The sequence below is a fragment of the Emydura macquarii genome, unplaced genomic scaffold (assembly GCF_026122565.2).
Source record: "Emydura macquarii macquarii isolate MOO-44397 ecotype Brisbane River unplaced genomic scaffold, CSIRO-AGI_Emac_v2 contig_561, whole genome shotgun sequence".
Taxonomy (NCBI): Eukaryota; Metazoa; Chordata; order Testudines; family Chelidae; genus Emydura; species Emydura macquarii.
The window spans coordinates 17,136,330-17,162,737 of record NW_027130698.1 but is presented as its reverse complement, the minus strand read 5'-3'; the positions used below and the strand labels follow the sequence as shown (position 1 = coordinate 17,162,737).

Sequence of the window (26,408 nt, the reverse complement as noted above, 5' to 3'; positions counted from 1 at the left end):
CGGTTAGATGGCACCCAGCTTGATTTCTGGGGCCTGTCTGTGGGCTGGGAAGCAGCCATGGGTGAGCCCTGAAAGCCAGGTGTTAGATACCGTTGTCCAGAGGCTTGAAGGAGGTCTAGGTTGGACATTAGGAAAAACTTTGTCACGAGGATGGTGGTGAAGCACTGGAATGGGTTACCTAGGGAGGTGGTGCAATCTCCATCTTTAGAGGTTTTTAAGGTGCAGCTTGACAAAGCCCTGGCTGGGATGATTTAGTCGGGGTTGGTTCTGCTTTGAGCAGGGGGTAGGACTAGGTGACCTCCTGAGGTCCCTGCCAACCCTCCTCTTCTATGATTCCATGAAGCTATAAAGTCAATAAAGGAATGGAAGAGCCCTGGGACATCGGAGCAGCCGATCTACTCCCCTTTAGATTGTTCCACCCGATCAGCCAGGGGCGCTGGAGCTGTCTGCACCAAGGATTGTGAGACAGACAGGATTTAAACATGGCTCTGCTGGGGCTGGAACCTTTATTATTCTCAGCAGCAGTAAATATTTCTTGCATAGCAGTGCCCCAAAACCCGGTCCGCACCCACGTGTGCCGGGTGCTGCACAGTCACAGCAAAGACAAGCCCTATCCTGAAGATCCAAAGAACCTTTGAGCCAATTGTCCAGGTTACTCCAGGTGCCACGTGGGGAGAGAGTTATAAAGCGGCTACTGGTCGTACAGCGCAGGGCAATTGGTGTGAGAGAGGGAAATGTCAGGAGCAGTTCACTTTAAATGGGGCTCTCCTGTACTTTGCTAGGGCTAGGAATGTTACTCCAGTCCTGCAAACCGGCTGCCCAAATTCTGCGTGCCCAGCTCTAGAAACTGTTACTGGGGCTGGTTTCCAGAAGGGGGGCGCTCGGCCCTGCCTGAGAATCAGCCCCCTTTAAGGAGGCTGGTTGAGCACCCCCAAAATGGAGGTATCTACAATCAGTAGTCACGCGGGAAAATTTTACTCCATGACCACAGAAGAACGGTGTCTTGTTGTGGGCCTGATCCTGCCGTCCTCACTTAGGCAAAACTCCCACTGATGGCAGCAGGAATTTTGCATGAGGCAGGGCTGCAGAATTGGGTTGCCCTCTTCTTCTGCTGTGAAACAGAAGCCGTTCCTGGGCTGAGAGCACAGGGTCCATGTTCTCTCCTTTGCAAAGTGTAGTGTTGTAAGTTGAAGCTTTCCAGAAGCCCTGGGGCGGTGACTGCAATGAAAAGACACGTCTGAAAGCTCCATAATCTGACGTGGCCTCCGGTGCCACAGGGAAGCAGCATAATTTTGTTCCCACCTGCAGTAAATCTCTCCTGTTTTTTGCTTCACAAATTTTCCCTTTCTGCACGACTGGAAGAAGTCATTTTCCTCCCTGCACGAAGGGCTGCTAGAGCTGTGAGCCAGCTCCTCCTCTGAGACATAAGGAACCATCAGTTCCAAATCAGACTTTCAGAGTGGCTGATTGATTGATTGATTTATGCCTCGCGGTGAGGAGGTGCATCCTTCTTCTCAAGAGACTTTCTGAGTCATAAGACAGAAACCTAGGCCTAATTGATTATATCTGTATAATCTTACACTGGTTAAGTGTACTTATACTATCTGTGCTACAGAACAAGTTGATGTAGGTTTTAAAGCAATGGCTGCTGTAGGGGGAATCCAGCTCTCTGAATTTGCGTTACCATGCGTCTGATCACAATAGTAATTAGCCAGTGTCAGATTCTGTCCCACAGTTTCCATTCCGTGCCCGTCTTGCAGAATTTCACTGAAGATCTGTCTTCCGAAGTAGCCAGCCTTCCTGCTCAGCCGTCTGTCCAGTGTGCCTTAACAGCGCATTTGGTTCTGATGCAGCCGTTGCGGCCTTAGGAAAACAGCGATTCAAAATATTTCCCCCCACATCCAGCAATCCTTTTTAATCACGTTTTAAAATGACAAGCAAAAGCCCCATTGCCTTAGACGTTCCGTCCCACTGGTTTATTGTGGAGGCTGAGTGCATTGTGTCAAATCCGCCAGCGTTGTGTGCCGTTGTGTTACTTTTATGCAGGCGAATTGTCCTTTGCTCTTTTTGCATTTTACTTTAGTCTCATCTTGGGCAATGAAAATCAGCCGGGTCAATTTCACTTCTGTTTGTAGTCAGTTTCTTGTCACAGGGTTTCCCTTCCAAATACTGCAGGGGAATGAATGCTCATTTGATTAGAAACAACTCCTTTTGTTGTTGGTTTTTTCTTCCCCTTTTAGCTGATGAAACCTTTGTACTGATCTTAGGTTTCACAAAAGGCTTGTTTTTATGACATTGTAAGTTTGGGTCAGATGCGAGTTGACGGTGTCCATTAAGTTGAGCCATGGTCTAGTCTGCCTTGAGTTTAGAAAGAACATCTCTGCATGCTCCCCCTGTTGTATTCTCCCAAGGCCTGTCCAAGAACAATTCTGCCTTTAATTAAAAGGGAATAATAATCCTTTGTTCTTTTATCCAAGAATCTCAAAGGGCTTTGCAAATAATGAATCCTCATAACACCCCTGTGAGATAGAGGTCAATACTGCTATTTACAGTGGAGATAATTGAGGCACAAAGAAGTTCACTGACTTTTCCAAGATCACAGGCAGGAGCTCGGGATGGAAACCGAAAGTTCTCCTTCCCACTCCTTTGCTCTAACCACTGGGCCACACTAAATCCCCCAGCCGTCATCTTGGCTAGGAACTGTGCGAAAGTGGATGCTGCTGCTACCCAAGTGGTACCAGTTGGAAAGATATTTACTGAAACCTGACATGTGGGAATGAAAACTTTAGTTAAAAAAAAAATGTTATACGTAATATTGATTTATACTCCTGGGTTTGCTGTGCTGGGAACTGGATTCTGTGGGGCCAGTTGGGGAAGGGTCGGGTTTTGCCTCTTGAGATGCAAATGAGGAAAGTCCTCTTTGCTTTGAAATGTATTTCCGGTCACATTACAATAGGAGTTAGAGTTTTGCTTTTGTTTTGATTTGTGAGACTTTACAGTGAGCCAGAGAGTCAGTGGGAAGGAAAACAAAGATGAATTTTGCTGTACAGAGAAGGGTTTTTCTGTCCATTGCTTCCAGTCAGACTCAGCCCAGGTCCCGTCCAGCAGGTAAGGTTTTACTCTACCTGTGGTTAGTGGCAATTTTAGCATTTCCCCCCCTCCTTCTAGCTCTGGAGAAGGCTGTTCTGGGGAGCCCAGGAAAATGATCACGCTACTAGGTATCCGCACCCACTAATCCGGTGCTCTTCTTTTGATATTTTACATTATTTGCCTCAAAAGTGCATGGCCGTGAAGCCGAGTTTATAGAAAAATGTACCATGCAAGAAATTAATCGCACAAAGCGTTAAGATTCTTGCTTTTTTTTTTTTTTTTTTTTTACTTCATGTGTTTTGGGTCTTTGTCCCACATTTGAACCATAGCAGGGGTATGCCAGACCCTGGAAAGGGAAGTGTTGGGAAAGAGATCTTGCATCAGGGGGAGCCTCACAACACATCGAAGAAAGAGACCCTGAGGTGGTGTTAAACACAACCAGGAACAAGGTGGTAAAATGTCCCAAAGTGGTGCATTGTCTCAGCCAATAACGTTCAGGTGTGAACCACAAAGTGCACTCTCCAGATGCAAGTGAGGGTATTTATGAGTCATTTGTGAGCTGGCTGGCAGGTTTCTGACTGGCCCGTAACAGAAGAGCAGGTGATAAGCAACACAAATCTCCTTGGGGTCCAATGTGGCCCATGACCTTATAGTGTATCAAAGGTGATGTAAAGCTCTACAGAGCAAACCTATATCCCCTGAGAGCTAGTGCAGTACATCCCTAAGTGGGAAACAGGGACTCGTGGACATGATTTTGGCTGTGACCACAGCAACTCTCATAAGCCTCAGCTAGACCTAGTCTCTACTTGGAGGGGAAACCGCATAGGAAAATCCAGGGTGCTGAAAGAAGAGGGGTCAGTGCGTTGGGATGTGGCACTCTTCTCTCTGAGACCATGTGGAGACAATGCTACTACAGAAATGGCGTTAGGGGGGCGCTGCTGTAGCTGTCTTTTGGAGGAAAAGGCCATAAAATGTAGATCCTGACCAGAGGCAGTCGTGAAAGATGCCGTGGGGTTTCTTCCAACGGTACGGTTATCCGTCCTAGTCACATTCCAGGGCTCTCATTCACCATTCCTGCACCCTTGCGCAGTATTTTACACTGGTGCAAAATGCTGCCGTATCAAATTGCACTAGTGTAAATGACTAGACAAGGCTCAGGGCCAGCGGTGAATTGGCTCTTGTAATTAAGTTCAGCCTTCCTAAGATCCCCCTGCCCTTTCATGTGGATACGGTATCTTCTCCAGGGCCTGTCCTAAACCATGGAAGAACACTGCAGAGCTCTGTTAAACAGCTGCTGCATCCACCCCGTGGTGTGTGAAGCGAATTCCGGTGTCAGTGCTGTTTGTAAAGCGCCATGAGACCCTTTCGGGATGAAAGGGGCTCCATGAATGTAAGTTATTGCATTATTTAATGGAGGTCAATGGATGTTAGTGAACTGGACAGAGAATAAAGGGCTGCCTAGTAGGACAGGAAACAGCAGTTTTGTAAGTGGCCGGGCTGAGTGTGAGAAATGCTGGAATATTTGCCGTTAGGGATTACATTCCAGTGTCACGGCGAAGCCGGGCCATCGCCAGCATTCCAGCAAGGACAGAAATATGGCTGTCGGGGGGAAAACAACAACACGAATGTTAGACTGGCGTCACCTTCAGCGTTTATCAGACGTGATGAATGAAAATGTTGTCCCCGTCTAGTTGCTCTGGTGAGCTAAGAAACCAGCGGTGTGTTGCCCGAATAGTGTGTTTGTGGCGAGAAACTGCGGAGAAGTCCGGGCCTGATCCCGCTCCCCGGGACGCTATGGCAAAACTCCCACAGACTCTGCAGCAGCAGGTTCCTTAGAAAGGACCAAGCCCTTATTCCTCTGCTGCAGCTTCTTTGTAAACAAGCCAAACTCCAAGCAAAAAGCAGATACATTAGCATCCGCTGCATTGACCCTGCCCCGCCCATTTCAGTGTGTGAGAGCTAAGAGGAACCGCTGGAGCAATCCCTTCCACCGGTGATTAGGATTCGGTTTGTCACTGTGCTGCTCCTTCATTTACACCCGTGCAACATGGGCGTGGAACAAATGAGAAGGTGCAAATGAGAAGTACAAATGGTACAAATGAGAAGGTGCAGGGCCACAGGGAGTCGGGGCCCTGATTTCTTGGGAATTCCTGACTTCAGACAATGAGTCTGTCCGCCACGAGGGCTCTGGGGCTGGTTAGGAGCATGGGCAGTGGACTCCAGCGCCTGGGGCCTGATTTTTCCTTTACCCGAAGGCCACTTGACGCTGACCTTTGCATTCAGTTATACGGGCTATTGTCTGTCGGGCCAGAGGCGGTCAGTTTATCTGTAACATTAGCTCTCTCTAGCACTCTCTGGGATCTGTGGGTTCTTTCCACCTTGCACGGCATCAGCTGGAATAATGATTAATCAGCCAGAATCTGAGACACCTGAGCAAACCCTGCCCCCGGAGGACCATTTGTTGCCTGCGGTCAGCCTGGTGCTGGGCAGTGGGGAATACACAGGTGTAACCAATTGTCTTCAGCGCAGGCAGCACAGACGTCACCAAGGGAACGTGGCCCTGCGATTGTCACTTCAGATGGTCCTTCTGTCGATGATGCATGAGAAGAAAGGCCCCGATCCCCAGAAGTATTGAGGCAACGAACCCCACCTGATTTCAATGGGAGAGACTGGGCCAGACCCACTCCGGCTCCCTCTCTTAGAGCTGTGTCGGCTCTGTGGGGCTTACGAGAACTTTAAAAAATAACTTATTTGTGTCACTCACGTGAGCTGCTCTGACTTGGAATCTGCCCAGGGTCAGTTCTGCCAAGTAACTCTGGGACAGGTTTAGAAGAGTCACGCTGCGGGGCAGACCCACGCTTTCAGCTGAGAACAGGTGCCGTCTGCTGTGTGGACCATGGCGTCTTACGTTTGCATGGCAGTGAGATCAGTAATGTCTCCACTGAGCAATGTGGCAAAGGAGAGAGAAACTTCTACGAGGAAAATGAAATCCTAAGGCCTGAATTCTCTTTTACATTAAGGACCCTTTACATTAATTTGGCAGGGAAAAGGGCCCTCAGTGAATGTGAATGTAATTTATGCTTCCTTTACATTGCCAGAGCAGGGTAAAGAGGCCTCAGTGTAAATGAGAATCTGACCCTAAATGTTTAAAGACCAAACCTGCCCCTACTGATGGCAGTAGGAGTTTTGCAGTCGTCTTCAACTGGGGCAGAATCAGATTTTTAATACAGTTAGTGAGAACTCCTCCTGGAGACTTTCCCATTTCTGACCCCTCCATCCCCACACGCGGTGCTCTCGCCATAACAGGTCAATCTTGTTTTAAAGTATTTGCCCAATCCTGTTTTTATTGTAGATTTCCTGGATGGATTTTTTTCCCCTAATGTATTTAGTCCATCTGGCAGCATCCACACGTTTATGTACCCACAACTTTCCTTTGGAAGATGCATGGCAAATGTTTCCAGAGAGTATGTAAAAGACTTCTTGTTTATTTTCCCCCTGTTATTTTATTAAACCTCAAACAGACAAAAATGTTCTAAAATTGAACATAAGATTTCAAAAAGACCACCAGAAAATCCAGCAGCTCGGGTGCCGTCAGCAACCTGGATCCTGCACCTCTTGAAGTCAACAGGAGCTTGGTTACTGCCATCGGTGGGGCAGAATCGGGCCCTACCGTTTTACAGAATGTGGTGAAGTTTGGTAAAGTGCGTACTCCGGGTCCTGATCCTGTAAGGAGCTGCCACTCGCTGGGCATCCATAGAACACGGGGATTCTGCCATCCTCCTGGCTAAACAACTCCACTTCCCCAAATGCCTTTTAGTCATTCCTCCCACCCTGCCTCCGCCTCCTACAACTCCCTCCTCCTTCGCTCCTCAGCTGCTTTCCACCCCATCTCCTGATCTCCCCCCACCCCCACTCTTCCCCACCCTTCCTTGTAACTTCTCGCTCTCCTCTGGCTCTTTCCTCTCCCAATACAATCCCACTTTAGCCTCTCTCCTCTTAAAACACCCACCCTTCACCCCGCCTGTTTCTCCGACCACCACCCCTTCTTCTCTTCAGCCCTAAGCTCATTCAATGCACTGACGGCAATCACCCTAGACTCTCTCCAATCCAGCTTCTGCCCCTCGCACACCCCTGAAACAGCTCCTGCGAAAGTTGCTAATGAGCCAGTTCTCCATCCTCATCCTCCTTCACCTGGCAGCTGCCTTCGACACAGATGGTCATGCTCTGCTTGAAATCTTGCCCTCCCTTGGCTTCCGTGACTCTGTCCTTTCCTGGTTCTCCTCCTGGCATGCCTCTCTAATCGTGCCGTCAGCGTGTCCTTCAGAAGATCCACCTCATCCCCTTCCAGCTTTCTGTAGGGGTTCCACAGGGCTCTGTCTGTCCTTGGTCCCTTCTCTGTTTCCCTCTACACCTTATCTCACCTGCAAACACAAATTCAACCTGTGCTGACGGCTCCCAGATTTGGTCCGCTACAGACCCATCTCCTTCTGTCCAAACTAAAATCTCAGCCTGTCTCTCTGACATCTCATGGATGTCCAGCATCAGCTCAAGTTCAATATGGCTAACATAGAACTCTTAATCTCCCCTCCCCAAATCCCTCCAGCTAACCTCCTTTCTTGATCCCCGTGGAAAACACTGCCATCCTGCCTGTCATGCAGGCCTGCAATCTGGGCATCAGCTTCGAGTCAGCTCTCTCTCTCAGTCGTCACACTCAGGCCATGTCGAAATCTTGCCAATTCATTCTGCATAATCTCTCTGCATGCAGCCTTGCCGATCCATCCACACAGGTAACAGGGTCCTCCACGGTCTCATCATCTCAGTTTCTGCAATATCCTTTTCCCTGGCCTTGACAAATGCCGCCTTGTCCTGGTCAAACCCATGTAGAACGCTACTGCAAAGATCATTCTGCTAGCCCAGCTCTTCGATCGTGTTACCGCCCCCTCTTTGAATCCCTCCACTGGCTCTCCCTTCTCTAGTGCATCAAACACAGGCTGCTTGTCTTCACTTTGAAGGTGCTTCCCAGTCTGTTCCCACCTTACCTATCTCTCGCATTTTACATTGAAGTGTCAACTCTCTCCCCCAGCTGGCCCATTCAACCAGCCTCCAGCACCTGCTTGTTACATTTTCAAACAAGTCCCTTCACGCTTTCTCTGCCCCTCTGCTTGGGAGAATCTCCCCATAAACATCCACAAAGCTATCTCATCATCTTCCTGCAAATCCCTTCGCAGCACTGTCACTTTCCAGGATGCCTATGAAGAACGGGACCCTGGTTTGGCCGCTGGTGTGCAGAGACCACAGCCCGTCATGCTGACCAACAGAGGTTCATTGTTGTCTTGTGCTTGAATTATAATCTTTTGGGGGGGCAGAGACTGTCTTTGGTTCTGCGTTTGTACAGCTCCTAGCACCCTGGGCTCCTGGTCCATGACTAGATCTCCTAGGCACTGCGCTAATACAAATAATAAATACTGCTGCCAACAACAACTGAAGACACTTCTCAGACCCCAGGAGATCAGAAACAAAGAGAAGGGAAGAAACAAACAAGGAAATCCCATGGCTCTCACCTATCTCTTGCCAGTGCTCTTGTAGCAATCAGCGGTGCACCTCAGGTGGCTTTTGGCCCAGGAGGCAGCAATGTAAACTCCTTCACCCTCCAGTCCCGCTTCCACGTCTGTGGCCTCTATTCCCTACGTTTTTAAAAAAGGAGCATTTGCACCCAAGACTCTCTTCGCATCACAGTGGTTCTAGCAGGTGTCTCACGCCACCGTTTCATCCCCAGGGCTGGGAATTCATTCGAGATTATTCCAGTGTCTCTCCCCACGACTTTGTGGTCTGCAGGACATCAGGGGACATAAGAGCTCTTCTGCCCATATAGAAAACCCTCCCCTCCACCACCCTGCACTCGCATGATTTAATAGATGAGACACCGTCTCACCTCAGTGGGGGCGAGTCAGTGAAGGAGGGGTCTGGAGAGGCACCTGGTGAATTAGCTGCATGTTTCTGGCCACACAGTACCGAGTCAGGGACACAATACAAGGAACATATAGGTGAAGTGGGATCAGCGTTTGGGCCAGATCCCCAACTGGTGTAAATTGGTGGAGCACCATTGATTTCAGGGCTCTGGCTCTTTGTCCCTATCAGGTCCTGAACACTGCTCCCAAGGTTACATGGTTTCCAGTACCCACAAAATGCAGAAATCTCTGTCCTCCAGCTGTTTTCTAAGGACTGGGCCCTTGCTTTTGCTAACACTGTCTTTGTTGTATGAGTGCTGGCCTTTTCCTTCCCCTCCAGCCCTGTACTGTCCACAAAGTCTCAGCTTTGGGAAGTCAGTGGCGGTTTGGTCATGAATTCAATGGGAACCAGATTAGGCCCATGCTAAACCAGTGCAAACCCCCGGGTGGTTTCAGTTGTAGAGAGGCTTATCTTCAGACTTTAAATTAAGCCTCTCTGTAGATAGCCCCTTACAGTATTTTCCTTGAGAATCAAAGAACTGGTACTTAGAACATGTCTACACGGGAACACTCAGGAAAGCTAATTTGGCTTACCGGACGGTGTGAATGTAAAGTGTCTTAATTACAGCACATTAAACCCCTGTGTCGATGCTCAGTCTGAAATAAAGTGGGCTCAGTTCGCTTCAGCTTAAACCTCTCCAGAGCAAGTGGAAGCCACGACCTGGCTTCTCCTCTGGCACCACTTCCACACCAGAGCAGCTCCGTGGTTGTTCCTGACTTACCCTGGGCTTCCCGCAGCCTCTGGGGCAGGGCTTTGTTCCATGCTGCGTGCCCAGGCTTTTTAAGCAGGATAAATGTTTCAGAACAGGAAATCCATATTTTGAAACCTCACCTGTTGGATGTCTTCTTGATCGCCTCAGCCCTTTGTCAGTTACCCCAGTGGGAAGAGAGTCCCTCTCAGAGCATTGGCACAAATGCTGCCGTTCTCAGTGGCAGTTGTTATTTACCAGCGGTACAGTGGGGCTGAGCGGCCCCAGTGTGCTAGGCGCTGTACGCAAGCACTTGCTGGGCACTGCACTCAGACCATCCGCTCCTTCCTTACAAGCGCTGAGCAGCCATCCACTGTGGATGGGTTTGGACCATTACTGAACCAAGCAGGATTTGGAGCTCACCGCCGAGCCCTTGGGATGCCCGGACGCCCTCACACGCCACGTTTTCTAAGCATCCCTTAAATCAACAGGGCCAAATTCATCCCTCGTGTGACTCCACTGACAGCCATAGCAGCTGTGCCCTGGGTTTACTTGGGCTGACTGGGGCATTTCGCTTTGTGATCCCTCCCCATGTGAAAGTAAATATCTAGGAGGAAATCCTGTCCCGGCTGGAGTCCATGGGGGCGTCATGGGATGCACTCACTGCTAGTGGCTTCCTCCGGGCCATCCTGGGAATTAGCTCCAGCCTGGCATTGTGCCCTCCCCGGCAGTGTCTCTTCCATCATCCTCTTGCCCCGTGTTAGTGCCTCTCGGCCCAGATCCTCAAGGGTATTTAGGCAGCGCGTTCCTACTGACGTCACTGAAGCCTTTAGATCAGGGCCCAGCTTGCCACCAGCCTGGCCGCTTTGGGCTGGGACCTGGGAACACCAAGCACAACGGGGCCCCGATCCCAGACTCCAGGGGCCAGATCCCGAGTTTTAGGTGCCTAAACGCCTTGGAAAATGTGAGCCCTAGGTCCTGCCCCCATAGAAATAATAGATCCTTCGAGCGAGGCTGGTGGAGTGAGACTCCTGCAGCTCCCAGGGCCCACCTCTGCTGCGACGGCTGATTTATGACGGCTGATTTATGAACTCGGCTGATTTATGACGGCTGCTTTGAGGAACAGATGGGGCGAGCCGACACTTTATGTATTAGACTAACCAAGAGGAATGTCGGGTTTGTGCGTCGATGGCTATGAAAACGGTGGGTTGTCAGATCTCTCTCCTCATGTCACTGGTCTTCCTGGGCGGGGCGGGCGCCGGGCAGCTGATCCTGCCCCCGCTGAAGGCAGGGACAGAACTCCCGCTGACTTCGGTGGTGAAGGATCAAGTTCTGCGTCTTCATGTACGTTTGTGCAGTGCCTGGCCCCCAATCCTGACTGGGGCGCCCAGTGCTCTTGCAATACAGACATTAACAACCCATTTCCTGGGTGTGCCCGGGATCCTGCTGGCAGCAGCAGGGAAGCCGTGAGCCCGGACTAGGTGTGGAGGAAAGCCTCTCGTCTGGGTACTGGAGAGGGCAAAGGCCGGGTGGCGTTTTGAGTGGCAAGTCATGCCACCTGCTGCCAGGGCTCATGTTTCTCATCAAGCCCCCGAAAGAGCTGCTCTCCTCAGCAGCACCTGACCGGCGAGCGGGCATGTCAGAACACGCTCCAGGGGCCTGCCGTGCTCTGGGCGCGTCCGGCTGGCTCACGTTGCTCTGTTTACTTGCAGTGTTTAGTGAGGGTGTTTGAGATCCAGGAGCAGAAGACAGCTGGTAAATAGCACGCGGGGCTGTGTGTGTCTTTGGTCGTGTGATGAGGTCATTAAGCCCTAAGCTGCCCACCTGTTCCTATAGGAAGTGACACAGCTTCACAGCCCGGTTTCCAGGTAACAGCTGGTGGGATGGGCGGCTGGGCGGGCAGGTGGCTGGCACCGGTCGGGAGGACAACCGCTGAGGCCACGCTTGGCGAAAGCCGGTTGTGGGTGCCTCGCGGGAGACCCGTTGGGCTGATTGTCAGAGGGGCTGGGGAATGACATTTCCTGTGGGGGGCAGAGTATTCCCTACAAGTCCACTCTGGGGCGTCCTGCACCATCCGCTGAAGGAGCTGGGGCTGCCCACGGCTGGAGACAGGTTCCTGGGCTAGAGGGACCCGTGGCCTGGACCGATACGGCAGCTCCTATATCCGCGCGGGAGAGACACAGTAACGGTTCAGTTCGGCCCCAGCCAGCGCTGCCTCCCCGCCTTTCCTGCCAAACCGGCTCGAACCCCCCCCTGCACGATCTTGTTGATGCAGAGGCTCCAATGTGCGATGCCCGGAGTTGAACCCGCGCTGGTTTCACAGGCCAGGCTGAAAGGCGCAGAAGAGTCCTTTGCGAAATACGTCGTGTAAGGAAACCCGCTCCTTGCTGCGGCTGGTCCCCGGCTCGCTTGCCCCATCTGCTTGCTTGGAAAGCTTCCCACGACTGCGATGCAGAGGGAGGAGGATTAGGAGATTCTGGTCCGAATCAGCCAGCAGCACGAGGATCACTTAGCAGTACCAGCGTAGGCAGCTAGCACAGACAGGCTTGGTTTGAACGGCGCAATAAACTCCCCACAGCCAAAAGCGTTTGCGAGTGGTGGAAGCAGGGGGCCTACGGGGAGGGGAATTCATCCCTTTGTGCAGTTAAAAAACCACTTTCCTGGGGCCAAGTGCATCCCTGGTGCACCCCCACCAGCTCTGGTGCAATTACACCAGGGATGCAGTTGGTCCACGATGAAGATGAGTTTGAGGGGGTGGGCAGGCAAAGCAAAGTCCCCCTTTCCCTGCCCCCATAACCACCTCTGTGTCTGTGGGGCTAAGACTCAAGGGTTTCTCTCTGCACGTGTCCTGCAGAAGATATTTGCAGGGAGAGACAAGCCACATTAGTACTGAAACAGAGGTGGGAGGTGAATTTCAGGAGGGGGCCACAGAGCCTCCCTTCTCCTTGGTATAACATAATGCTAGAACACGCTGGCTGGTCCCGGCCTCCTTAATAATTCAGCTCTTTCGGGTGATTGCGCTAGATCCATTTCCTGCTTCCAGGAGTTGAGGCCATGAAAAATCATTCTCGAGCTTCGGCTTTCTAGCGTTTTAAGGTTCGCCCCGGCAGCGCGGAGGGTTGGGCCGCTAGGATTGTGGCGCTGAAGGGGTGTCTGTGCGCCTGACTCTCTCCGGGGCAGAGTCTGTTACCAGGCTGAGAGGAACTCTCCACACACCGAACCCTAAAAACACCAGTTCCTGGGACAGCAGCACTGCAGAGAACAAGGCGGAGACGCTTCCCCTGTTGTGTCAGCCTCGGGTCCCTTCCCCTTCCCTGTCCTGTTGTGCACCTCCTTCCACACTGCTCCCTCAGCTCAGACTACCCAGACACCCCTTTCTTCCTGAGAGCCCCCCAGAAGTGGGTCACGATCAGCTTTCTCGGCAGCAGCCTGCCCGCTCTGCGTCTCTGATGGATTGGGAGCGATCCTGGAACGTGGTTACCTACCTGCTCCCTCTGCCTCAGATCACAGGCTGGGGCTGGCGTGTTGGGGGGCAAGGGAGGACACAGCCTGCTTCTGCTCCAGCACCCTTCCTCCCGCTGGGCAATGCCCCTGCCGGGTGGGTGTGTTGTCCTGGGAGGGTGAGCCGCACTGAAGGAAGGAGCTTGGGCTGGGAGGAATTCCTGGGCCCCGCACAGACGCTCTTTGCTCTTGCTGACGGGGGGGAAGGATCACTGACTACCAGAGCCCCTGTGTTCGTGCAGGGGCCAGGATTACTCGTGGAGCAGAGACCCAGCTGGGGTTTGCCCTACCTGGAGCGTAATTCAGAGTGCACAGTGCGATTCAGCAGCACAGCTGGGCTTGGCCTCCTAGTTCCTATGTAGCCCCCCACGGCCTCACCCACAGCCAAGGTGATGCTGCCTCTGTATCCTCACCACCCCGGGCGTCACCTGCCGAGGCTAGCCTGCTCCCTAGGCCGGGGGCTGGAGCTAAACCGGTTTTAACCAGGCATGGGGAAGCCTGATGGTGAATGCAGTAAAACTTGGAGCCGGCGGGCGAGGAGGAAGGCGGGCGTGCTGTCCTGGTGGGCATGGCCAGCCTCAGGTTGGGGGGCTGCAGGGGAATAAGCTTGCCCGCACAGGGGAATGGTTCTCCAAGGTGAACCCCACTCTCTGTGAGATCCTGGCTGGGAGGTGAGGCCTCCACGTAGCAGCTGGGAAGTGAGCCGAAATCCCCGGAGCTGGCTACGAGCCATTGTTTTCACCAGCCACCTTCATCCATCATTATCTGGGCATGTTTCAGATCCTTGCCAACAGCAAGGTGGGGAGGGCGGGAGGGGTGGGGGGGAGGGCGTGTGTAAGCATGCTTTCCCTATTCCCATGCCATCCTTTCTGCTGCCTGTGTGTAATTAACAGAGTAATTAAAAACAGGATGAGTTAATTGGTATTCATTTATGTGGCAGATGTTTTTAATTGAGATACGAAACAATTTACCTGTTTACATAAACAATAGTGAATGAAGGCTTGTAAAACAGAGGGGTTTTGGGGTTTTTTTTTTGTTTTTTTTTTTTAAAAAGAGAATTAAAATAATGTTTTTTTCTCACCAAACTGGCTTCTAACTTGAAAGCACCAGCCAGGAAGCTAGCTGAAGCTGCCTGGGAGGAAGCTAAATTGATGGCAGAGAACTGGGCTGTGGTTCACAAGGAGGGTTGTTGTTTAGTTGTGTTACAGTCGGCTTAAGTGCCATACAGAGATCAGGGCCCTGTGCAAGGACATGGTGAGGCTCCCCCAAAGAGCATACCATCGAAACAGACAAGACACACACAGGGTGAGAGGGGAAAGGTCAATCAGCAGGTTATTGGCAGAGCGGGAATAGACCCAGGTCTCCTGACTCCCAGCCCGGTGCCCTATCCACTAGATCACCCCGTCTCTTTAGTGGGTGTTCGACATAAATGTGTTACCAGTGTGGGTGTGTCTGTCTGAAGTGGGTGCAGCTCGGAGGCGTTTGGGTTCTTAGCCTGGCCATCTCTAACACACGTAGCTACTCAAGTTTATCTGTCGGAAGACAATAAGAAAACAAAGAGGAATGGGACCTCTGGAATGAGCGGAATAGAAGAAAGTGAGCCTGTGTAATCCTTGTAAAGCTGATTTAATCCAGGCTTCTTTGTGACATCTCTGTAGCTCATCTTAAATAGATCTGGGAAAGTCAGAGCCGAACTCCTGTACCCAGTGGTTCTGGAGTTCTGTCTGCTCCTGGTGAAACGACTCGTGTTCCAAAGCACACCGCGCGGGCGGAGCCATGCTCAGCTGCGGGGCAGCTGCTCCGCAGATCTCGCGAGGGAACCACAACTGTCTTCTCTCATTCCCGCGGCCAGCGTAGCGCGGCGCGCGTCCACCTGTCGGTGGTCGTGGAGCACAGTTACAAAAGAAGGTGTCTAATTCTCCAAGGACTGGCCTGGCTGGGTGGGTATCAGCGGGGGCCCTAACAGCTCAGGTCTCAGAGCCAGCCAGCTGTAACTAACGAGACTGTTTTGTCAGCGCGATGGCCCCCGCTGGGGAGCTCAGGGGATGGGGATTCCCAGACCGGCGGGGCAGCCACCGAGGCGCCGCCTTGTTACAACCGAAACCTTCTGGCAATAACGCACAGCCCACAGCTTGGGCCTGATTTCAGGGGGAGGTGGATTGGGCCCCTTTCATGCTGGTTATCACCCCAGAGGCGTCTGCTGTCTTGTCCGTTGCTGGGGAGGCTCTAGGCTTTGCTAGTCACCCTCCCGGCTCAGGGTTTTTCTGGAAAAGATCAATTTGAGGCCATTGACCCCCTGGTTTGAAAAAAAGAACGTAAGCAAAGGGAGAGTCCCCGTCCCATCTGCCTCCTGGCGACTCCCTGCTGCTGTGATGGGGAGGAGACCGGAGAGCCCTGCCCGATGTCAGAGTTACTCTCAAGGGGATGTGTCAAGGAGCCGGCGCCTGCGAGTAATGATGTTGGGATGGGGGAAGTGACAGAGAGAGCCAGTGTCTCCCAGCAGCGTGGAGGAGACCTTCTCCAGCGGGACTCCTGCGCTGATGTGGGCAGGGGGATGTTAGCATGAGATTTTTCCTGGCCAACAGCCCCGGCCCTTCCTGCCGGGCTGTGTATTTCACTGCTGGTGGTTGGCTTCCTCGGGGAAGCTCCGGATCTGTCTGTGCGCGTGCGCCCGCCTTTCTGATGCGAGATCCACCCCGTTCCCTACCTGCGCATGTAGCAGGGAGCACGGATGGCAAAGCAAGGCTTGGCGCTGGCCGGAGACCACTTGCTGGGATTCCAGCTGCACCGTATCGCTAACCACTAGCCGCAGGGCCGCTGGTTGCTCCTCTGCTTGACACGGGTCCGGCGATTAACAAGCAGAAGAAGCTCGTCTGACTCCACCAACCGCACTGATCTAGACGGTGGCGCACCGGACACGCGGCCCTGACTGGCAAAGCGGGGGCCCACCTGGAAGTCTGGGGAAGGACCCGTGAGGACTAGAGCCCCCCTGACTGAGACGAGGCAAGCGCAGCAGGCAATCGAGAGAGCCGTAAGCCCTGCCAGTGAGCACTTCTGAAAGCAGACGGGATAAAGCCTTGGAAAATGTGCACCAGCGGGCTGGAGGGGACCTCGCAGGGCTGGTTCCCTCTCCGAGGACTGGTCCACATGTGGCAGTGGCACCAGTATAACGGGAGGTGTGCATTTATACTGAGCTGGGTCGCCGTGCAAAGGGCTGCGTGACCGCAGCGCGTTTGCTGGAAGACCTGCTGCCGTTCAGCTAGGACCCCATTTAACCAAACTCAAAGAAGCCAAATGTCCTGGAGTCAGAGTCTCCTCTCAGCCCCCGGCACCGGCTTCTCTGGGCCGGTTGAAAAGCTGACTCTGGGTGATGGGTGCCATTTGCTCGTGCGGACGAACCTGGAATCAGGGAACCAGCCTGTCCTGCTCCCAGGCCCAGAGTGAGGTCTTGTCATGCGTTCTCCTTGCACCTGGGTATCACGTGTCTGGGTTGGTGATTAAACAGCCCAAACTGCTGTCCCCACCCCCAGCACATACTGACCCTAACTACACAGACACCACTTGCCTACATAGGGTTTGCCTGGGCGATTGTAGCAGTGAAGGGCACTTTCCACCATCGTCTTTGGCTCTGGGGATCGACCGAGGCTGGAGGGAGAGGGGGGCGGACAGGGGAGGTTTGGAGACCTGAGTTGTTCCAGATCCCTTCTGTCATCACCCTTCTGTCAGCGTACAAGACCAGCTGGTTCCCGTCTTTCCCGCAGCGTTTGTTATCTGCCGCCAAGAGTTCCCCGTTTCTAAAGCGTCGGGAAGTGCCTCTCAGGCACCTGCGCGGGCGAAAGCCAGGTTTAATCGACATGGTGCCTGGGAGTTCAATTCATTTGATTTGCTTTAAAAACGGCTTAATTTGTGCTGACGTCGGCTCAGATGGCACTGAAAGCAGCTGCGCCTGCTCCCCTCCCACCCTCCGCTGGGCTCCCCAAAATGTGCCGCCTCCGAACAAGGTTGCCATGGCAAAAACCAAAAAAAAAAAAAAAAAAAACCCCCAAGCCATCGGCTTGGAGCGTGGCTGCGGAATAACCAGGCTGGCCTGTACCGAAACCACGAGCTCGGAGCCGGGAGGGCCTGGGGGTCGCTGTGCGAGGGAACGACGATAAGGAAACGGCTTTGGAGAGCGGGGCTGAGGAAGGCGCCGGGTCTAACGCCGCGGGGACGGTTGGGGGTCCCAATTCTGCGGCACGCCTTGTGAACGAGCCTTAGTAGGGTGAGGCGGCCTTAATCCCAAATTTCCCCATCTCCAGCCACGCCTCCCAGATGCCCGGCCCCTTGGAGGGGAGCTGAGGAAGGCGCTGCTTTGGGAGACTGGATCGGAAGCAGTGGCGGGGCTGTGTATCCACCTGAGCATCCCCAAGGCTCGGCCATCCTGGCCCAGGCAGAACTTGCCCTGCGCTAACGAGGAGTCCTGGGAAGAGAAGCGGAGAGTTTTGCCAACGGAAGGACGGCAGGCGCTGGCCCTTCATCACTAGATGTGGCCCCTGTCCACGCTACCCCGATGTCTGTGCATGGTGGGAATCCAGCTGCCCCGGGGTCATGGCGCAGCTCATCCTCGTTTGCTGCGGGACAGGATCTGCTGCTGGTGGTGCCGCTGTGCTGGCAGGAGCGGTGGCCCGGGCATCGGTGCAGGCCACGTTCAGGCGTCTCTGCCGCTGTGTCCGGAAATACCGCAGCGCTAACGCAGCTGAGGCTGTCTGCACTCGCAGCTTTGCGCCATTGCTGACAGCTGCTCTCATACAGGGCTTGTCTTCACTGCAAAGTCCATTCACGTTGCCCCAAAGTTGAGCTCCCCCCCACCCAGCATCACTCAAATGCAGCGTGGCTTTTAACTCGGTTGGCTGGCCTGAGAGGGATACAGGCTAAAACCCCAGGGAGCACGGCGCGTCAGCCGCTAACACAGCCACGCAGGCCAGCGCCACTCAAGTGCTGATCGTCCTCTAGCACCTTTCCACAATTCCCTCCCCATGCCCGGGAAGGACAGACGAGTTCCCCCTCAGCGCACCGGGAAAGAGTTCACGGAGCGGCTAGCTTAGTGCATCGCTAAGAACCAGGGGGTGGGTCCCCCGAAGTCTTAGCATCACACCCCAGTGAGCGCCGCTCCCATGTGTACAGAGTTGCTCCAGTGTGATTTCACCGCGCCTACTCGGACGAGGCGGACTTAACTCGGGTTAACTCTGCAATGAGGACCCAGCCTAGCAGTCAGAGACCCATTGTCCGTCTGTCTGTCTAATCATTTGTATTGCAGTAGGGCCTAGGAGAACACTAAAGGAAAGGGGCACCGTTGTACTATTACTAGACACTCAGGAGGTCAGTTTCTGCCCCAAAGAGTCCGCAGTCTGTGTTATCAATCTGTCTGTCCAGCGTGCCTCTCCCCTTGGTATCCAAGCATCACCTCCTCTCTCTCAACCACATTAGCGTCCTCACACTGCACACGCTCGTTTTACAAACCCAGCGAGAGCCGCGAGCGCTTGTTCCTGCCGGCAGGGCTGGGAGACAGGGAGATTTCTCAGTGAGTTTGCTGTGGGAGGGGCTGAGGTGCCACAGCAATGAGAGACTGAGACACCCAGCTAGGTAGCTTGGTCCCTGCGTGCAGACCCCCATCCCTCGCCGGGTGATCACATTGCTTCTTCCTTGTTGATGCAGGGAGGGGAGAAGCATGTGATAGCACAGCAGCGTGGCCAGCCCGTTGACATGCGGCTCCGTTGTCGTGAAGGGAAGGTCTTAGCTGAGACCCCTGAGAAGAAGAAGGGCTGTGCCCTGCTCGTCCCCCTGCAGTCATGTCCCAGAGCAGATAAGAAACGGGCCGGTAGAACATCTGACTAAGACTGGAAAGAGGGTTTGGCAAGTTGCCGGTGGAGACCAGATGACTGAGAACCCAGCTGCATGCGGATTCTCCCGGTCTCAGGTGTGTGGATCCCAGGAAACCTTGGCTCCGTGCGCTAATGGATATTGAAGTGGGGGCGGGGAGGAGTGGGGGTTTCTCCTTAATGCCGTGATTTTCCGTTTCAGCGGGTACTGAGTTGCTCCTGTCGTGTGCTGTGCTGGAGCCAGGGTTGTTAGACTTTTCCTAAGCGCTCTCAGGCTCCAAAATCCCTGTTTCAAGGAGATCGTTTGCGTTGTTTTGTTTCCCCCCCACTGCCGGAGTTTCTTCGGATCCAGGTTGGATGTTAGCACCACGCGGATCCCCTGGGTCCGGCAAGAAAGAGCCGTTGCTGATAACGTGTCTCACTTTGCCTTGAACACCTCTAGTGACCGGCTGTAATTGCATGCGGATGACCCTGGCAGAGTGACACCCTCCGTCCCCCATGTTCACCCCAGACTCCTCTGAACCTCTGAGTAACACGTATTTTCCTTTTGACCCCTTTCTAAGCATGTTCTGGCCTAGGGATCGATCCAGAGTTAAACTGAACGGGGGGTCTCTAACATGGTCACAATTCTTCATTTCTGACCATGGGGGCAAGACAAATCTATTTTCCAACAGGGTTTGCGCCCAGCTGTGTTTCAGCGCAAGTCACAGTTGGAGGCTGGGCTGGGGCTAACCTGGCCAGATGCTCACCCTCATCATCCATCTGACAGGTTTCTTAAGGGGTGGGAGGAAAAAGTAGGAACCGGGCCGCGCTTTCAGTGACTCAGATATGATATGCTGCCTAGCGCTGAGGACTGACGTCTGAGAGTCAGGACGCCGGGGTTCAGTGTCTGCCGCTCACTCAGTCTGAGACCTGGGGTGAGTCCTGCTTTTCTGCGCCTCAGTTTCATCCCCTGTGAAATGGGGATAAGGATATTTACTGCATAGGGGATTGCGAAACGTCCTGTTTATAAAGCACGGAGGAGTCTCAGAGTTCGTGGTTAGGTTCCGGATTTTTGAGGCGGCGGGGGGCAGTTTTGTTTGCTGTTGTTCCTAGAGTACTAGCAGGCGTCCCTTGGACCAGTGACCCTCAGGGCCCAGCTCAGAGGTAATGTGCTACGTTAGACCCCCTGACGCTAGCTTAGACCCTCCCTTGAGATACTGGTGTCTCAGGGCAGTTGAGCTGGTGTAACTAACCCACTGAGGACACTTTTTTGGGTTGCTCAGTGTGTAATTTACACTAACAACAAAATGGGTAGCTTCAAATTCCAGGCCTGCCTCCTGCCCCCCAATCTGGCCCTTTGTAGATGTAACGCAGTGGTTACTCCAGCGGGGCTCGCGGTCCCCGGCTTGCTGCATCGGCTGCAGATCTCTGCCGGGCTTTGCGTTTGTGGCTGTTTTTTCCCCGTCTGGGCAGCTCTGTGGCTGTTTCGGGCCCTGATTCTGACCTCCCGTCGGCAGGTGTAAATCAGGAGTTGCTGGGGCCCCAGGGAGAGCAGAATCAGACACGTGGTTTCCCGTGGCCGGGGCTCTTGCTGCAGCCGGAGCGATCCAAGCACTTTTCTGGGAAAACGGGCTGATTCAGGCCAAGCGCTTGGCCCACGCCTCAGGTTGCGGGGAGGTTTCTCAGGCCGGCTTGTCATGTGGCAGGTCCCTTGGCTCAGCCGTGACCATGGCGCGGAGCAGAAGAGGCAGAGGCAGGGCAGGCCGCAGAGACGCCAGCCCGTCATTCCCCAAGCTCCTGCCTGGCTGGTTTCGAGGTTGCGGGGAGACAGGGACGTTAATTTCCTGCTTTAAAACGGTGTCAGTTCCCCCCCACCCCAATGGGTGAGAAAGCAGGCGCGGGAGGGGAGGCAGCCGAAGAGCAGATCTCAGGCTTCAAGTTCCCCTCTGTGTGTGTGTGTGTGTGTGTGTGTGTGTGTGTGTGTGTGTGTGTGTGTGTGTGTGTGTGTGTGTGTGTGTGTGTGTGTGTGTGTGTGTGTGTGTGTGTGTGTGTGTGTGTGTGTGTGTGTGTGAACCTTCTCCCCTCAATTCTTTCACATGTGTTTGTGGCCCTGCACTTTGTCTCCACTTTGCCGCTGGCGCTGAGTGCTTCCCTAACACAGTCCAGATGGAGCAGCCCCGTCCCTCGCGATCTTATCGGGGAGTTGTTCTTGGCCCCAGTGGCACCAGCAGCTGAAGATCAGGAATGCTTTTCTTTATTTAGGAGGCAGCCCGGCTTCGGGGGACGTCGCCCGCAGCATCTGGATTTCATTTGTAGCCATTTGGAGAGCATGAAAGATGCTGTTATTTTAATTCCCTTTTAACCCTTTCCTCGCTCGGGAAGTGCCACCCGGGCCAAAGGGGCTGGGGGGGGAGGGGGCTTGCAGGGAAGATGGGGCTTTCTGAATGTTATTCCTTGTTCCAGTCTGACTAAAGAAGAGCGCGCTCCGTGCTGTCTCCCTGCTCGTCTCCCTCGCCTTCCCAGCTCTTGCCCCGCAGCCCATCAAAGGGAAACTGCCAGAAAAACTGAGCCGCTCTCCTGAGTCCCATTCCGCTCTGGTCCCTTTGCATTGCTGGTTAGCAAAGCTTCTGTATGGCCCTGCTCTGTGCTGCTGAGCAGAATTGGGGCGCCAGGAGGAGCAAAAACGTTGCATGGTTGCTTCCGTGGTGCCTGCTCCATCATCAGACTTAGCGCTTACAGAAGGCTTTATTGTGCCCATTTCACAGATGGGGAGACTGAGGTTCAGAGAGGTGAAGTGACTTGCCACGCAGGACGCCTGTGGCCGAGGCAGGGAGAGAGCCCAGCTCTCCTGTTTCCCAGCCTCCCTCTCCATTCTGTTCTTGCAGGGGATGAGAATGGGGGAGGGGGGGGATCTTTGGAAGTCACTGGGTCACACTGGAGGGACGGGAGTCCCAGGACTGGAACATGTTGCCTGGAATGTGCTACCGGCCAGCTGCTCTGCTTGCATGGGCTGCGCATGGAATTTGGGAGTGTGTTTTATGATCCAGTCCCCACGCTGGGGCCGTGAGCCACCGGGAGGCATGGGAGTTCTCCAGCCAAGAGATAGCGAAGGCAGATGGCAATCCATCGCAGGACCGTCCTGCCTCTTGTGCCTCCTGGCTCCCTCGGGTGCTGGCCCGTGGGACACTAGCCCCATTTCCAGACTTGGCCCCTGGCTCTCCAGGCAGGTGGGAGCAGGAGCACCGGAGCATTAGCCTCTTTAACTCAGGGGGTTGCTGTCAGCAAGAGGGATGGTGAGCACAGTGCAAGGCCTGGAGAGTGCAGGGTGCGGTGAAGGGTGGGATGCGACGGTCTCTCTCCATGAAGAGCTGTTGCTGAACCGGGGCACTGAAGGTTCTAGGGGAGAGAGCCCCCGTTTCTGCCAAGGGCTGCTGAATGCACGCGCAGCTCCATCGCATCCGCTTCCCACCAGCCAGGGAGCGAAGGGCCAGGCCTGACCCTCCTCTGCCCACAGCCCTGCAGGAGCAGGTGGTCCGTGTCTGTGCTGAAGCCCGCCGCAGGCATGAAGGGGCCAGGTCGGTGCAGCCCTCCACTCGCCATCCCGGGAGGGGGCGAAGCCATGGAGAGCAGCTCCTCCTTTCCCCGCCCCACCCCCTGGCAGAGCCCCACCCCGAGCGCTGCCCCGCTGTTCTAGGGAACCGGTTCACGCTGCAGAGCTGGGCGGCGTTAACGTAGGCCCAAGGAAAGGCAGCGGAGGCCGGCACAGCAATCCACCACAACTGGACATAGGAAACCCCAGCCTCGATCCACCATCGCCCGGCACCTCGAGCACTTATTTACACTAGTGCAAAAATCGTGCAAAACGTTGCCATTCTGATTCGGGAGTGTGTCACCCCCACTTTGCACCGGTCGATGCAACGCCGTGGAGAATCCCAGCCCGGCAGCTTCCAGCTCTGTCAGCCGTTAAAGAGAGGGTCAGACAGAGACCAAGAACAAGCCTGGCAGACTAAGAGATCGGGGGGGGGGGGTGGGATCTGGGAGTCTGCGACACAAACTGGAGGTACAACAATCCGACCTGACCGCTTCCAGCCCTGCAAAGAGGGGCTTGGGCCTGCAGCTCCCCCGTGGGGATAAGCGGCGCCAGGCCGATGGCCCGGCTGTGCGGGAATGAAAAAGGCAATGTGAGTTTTATTAGACAGTAGCTTCTGTGGAGCTGCCACAATTATTGTTGTAAATCTAGAGGCGTTCGGGAAGGTTGGTATGTTGCTTCTAGCCCCAGCGGGAACCAGGTGGTGCCTCGTTCATCGAGGGTTAAGCGCCCTGGTGTAACAAATCGAGGGCTTTCGGTCACAATGGGGTGTATGGGGAGATATCTGGATTTGGCATCTGATTCCCATCAAGAGGTGAAGTGAGGGAGGGGCCACTTGGACCAGCAAAGGAGAAAATACTAATCCTTTTATTTTTATATTATTACTTATTCATCTGGGTTGCACAGACCTAATGAAAACCAGATGTCGGAAAACAGACTCAGCCGCAAGCGGCTGGGACAAATTACCCCAAAGAGAGAGAAAAAATTCCAGCAGAGTTTGAGTCATGTCAGAGACTCATCGCCACATTTATAAGCTGCTGCTGGGACTCGGCGTTCAGAACTGCGTGGACTCCTCCACGCAAACCCTGCTCTCAGGTCGTCAGGGGGCTTATCGTCTGTGCACACGTTTCATTAACACACACACACACACCTGCTGTCAGAGGGTTTATACTCTGTACACACATTTCATTAACACACACACACCCCCACACAAACACACACACACACACCCTACTCTCAGATCATCAGGGGTCTTATACCGGTGCACAGGTTTCATTAACACACACCCTGCTGTCAGATCGCCAGGGGGTTTATAGTCTGCGCACAGAATTCATTAAGACACACACACACCCTGCTGTCAGATCGCCAGGGGGTTTATACTGTGTACACAATTCATTAAAACACACACACATGCCCTGCTGTCAGATTGTTGGGGGTTTATATTCTGTGCACACGTTTCATTAAGACACACACACAAAACATGTCTCCCCCTGCATTTTAGCTCACTAAATCTTCCACCCTTCCAGTCCAGAAACTCAGCTATACCTGGTAACTGGATGCTGTGCCAAACCTGGGGAAAACTTGCTGGAGAAAGGGCATTGGTTAGATACTGAAAGGGTCAGAATGGGCATGCATGGGTGAGGTCCTTAAACCGCTGTAAAAGAGATGATGGTAACTTTTCAAAAACAAATGTAAACTGGAATTCTTAAGAGAGGTAGGTGCCCATATAGCTTTGTATAGACTGCCAGACTCCCATGGGTTTCATCCCAGCCTTTCTTACTGATATTACAGAAAACTAAAACCAGGGAGCATTTAAAAGACTAATTCACCCTTCCCTGCTTGTGCTGTTTGCTTACATTTTGCATTTCTCAGCTTAGATGCTAAAAATACCTAAGCCTAGTCAGTTTCACTTCCCTGACAGTTTCTGATCAGTTTCATTTTCTAGTTCTCATGTGGCCTTTGGGTTTCAAACACATCAAGGAAAAGTTTATTACTTTAAAAAAAAAAAAAAAATAACCCACCATTGTGTTCACTCGAGTTTGTTTAGTTTCATGGAAACTTTCCTCTTGGTGATAAATTGTGGGAAAGCTTGTTTGTACATAACCCGCGTGTTGATGGCTTCCCTCCTTTACATGTCAGGATTTGGGCGCACGCATTTGAAATAAGGAGACGGCAAAGGAATAAGAGACCGTGACTAGGAATGTGTAGGACCCTTCGCCAAAGGCAGAGCTAGAAACAACTCGCTTAGCCTCCTACAAGAAAGGAACGCTGGGGGTATCTAAAGAGGCAGGTGTGCTCGGCCTTGGGAGGATTGGTATGTGTGTCATGTTCTCCCCCACGCAGCCTGCAAGCCAGTCCCACAGAGCGCAGCATGTGGGTATTCAGCATAGCGCCATTTATCTGGAGGTCTTGATGGGACCTCCAGAACCTCTGGGAGAAGGATGAAGTTTCCAGGGAACACTTGGGAACACTGCCTGGCCCCCTCTCCCAGCTAACACGTGGCTAACCAGGATGTTGGTTAAGTGGAGTTTCATTCACTGGGGTTGTGTCGTATTCCAGTGCCCAGCTGGCCTGCGAGAGCAGAGCAGGGGTGCAATACGGCTGAAATGCCACGGAGATTATTACGATCCGTTAAGCCGTATATTAGAATTTTCTCCGGACTCTCCCTGAGTTGAACTTTGCTAGGTTTAATGCAAACTGGATGGAATGTAGTTGCCTTTGGAAAAACCCATGTGAGACACCAAGGCCACACCTGCTAACTCTGCGAGTGCTGTCTGTTGGTGAGATGCAGAACAACCCCTAGCGCAGCGGGATGAAGCTGGGCTGGTCTCATCCCAGGGAATCCTGGGGGTGATATCTTCATGGGAACAGGAGGCTCTGGAAGGGCTCACGGGCCCATCGGCTGTGTGTGGGTTAGCTCCCCGTGCCTCCCTGAGAGCACTCAGCAAAATGTGTAGCCAAGCAGGCATGGGGGCAGCTCAGACAGCAGCAGAAGCAAAATCAAACACATTTGTGGCCTGAGTGCAAGCTGCTGTTGTCCCAGATATACCGTGTTGACAGAGACGGTCGTCGTGGTTTGAGATGGTGGCATAACGTATAACCAGGCGCCAACCTTGAAACTCGCTGGGCAACCTGGGCGGCTCACTTGGTATCAACTCTTCGGCACCCAGATTACAGGCCCATTATAAATGATTTCTCAAGCCGTTACTGCGTGGCGGGTTCAGAGCGTGGCATATTGGAGAGGTGCTAGGCGGTGTGTTACGGAGTTGTTTCGATGCGTCCGGGAGTCAGAACAAGGTTATTTAGTGTTCACACGCAGGCCAGCAGTTTCACAGATATCCACTATCTGAAGGTGGCCACATTGTAGGGTGCCCAATCCGCTTTTAAAAAAGGTTGGCCCTGGAGTGTAGAAACAGTTCCGGTTTCTATCTGCAGCCTGTCTGCAAAATCAAACGGCTCGGCCTAGCGCATAGCCGGAAAAGCCACCGCTTTGGCAGAGGAACTCCGCCCCAGCAGCATTTTTATTTTGAAAAGCAAATCTTTAATTCTTTGGAGCTTGAGCACAAAGGCTTCCGAAACAATCAAACGTTTGTTCTCCTCGGGATTCTTGAGGGATTCCTAGATTCTGAGGCCAAAAGGAGCCATTGTGATCTAGTCTTCAGAACAGTCTTGAGAATTTTGTGTGTCAAGG

The 26,408-nt window shown here is 53.3% G+C and overlaps 1 protein-coding gene across 3 annotated transcripts in view; it reads left to right on the top strand.

Moving 5' to 3' along the window:
• The window catches only part of CBFA2T3 (CBFA2/RUNX1 partner transcriptional co-repressor 3), a 64,015-nt gene that overhangs the window by 1,292 nt on the left and 36,315 nt on the right, over positions 1-26,408 (top strand). The gene's annotated exons all lie outside the window — the stretch shown is intronic.